Below are 276 nucleotides of genomic sequence, written 5' to 3'. Positions count from 1 at the left end.
ATGCACCACCTTTGGCTTACCTCGCCGACCACATTTTATTCGGAAAGTCACGTCTGGGAGACGATCCACTATGTCATATGGGCCTTCTCATGGAGAAGACAATTTAGGAGACTTCCCTTTGGTCTTCATGGAATTATACAACCACACCTTGTCTCCTGGTACAAAGCTGACTTCAGTAGATCTCTTATCATAACATAGCTTCATGGAATTAGCAGACGTTTTCAAGTTTGAACACACTTGATGATGAATATCATCTATCCTTTCAGATAACACTTT

This window comes from Limulus polyphemus, unplaced genomic scaffold (genome assembly GCF_000517525.1).
Source record: "Limulus polyphemus unplaced genomic scaffold, Limulus_polyphemus-2.1.2 Scaffold50, whole genome shotgun sequence".
Lineage (NCBI taxonomy): Eukaryota > Metazoa > Arthropoda > Merostomata > Xiphosura > Limulidae > Limulus > Limulus polyphemus.
Note: the sequence above shows the minus strand (reverse complement) of the source record.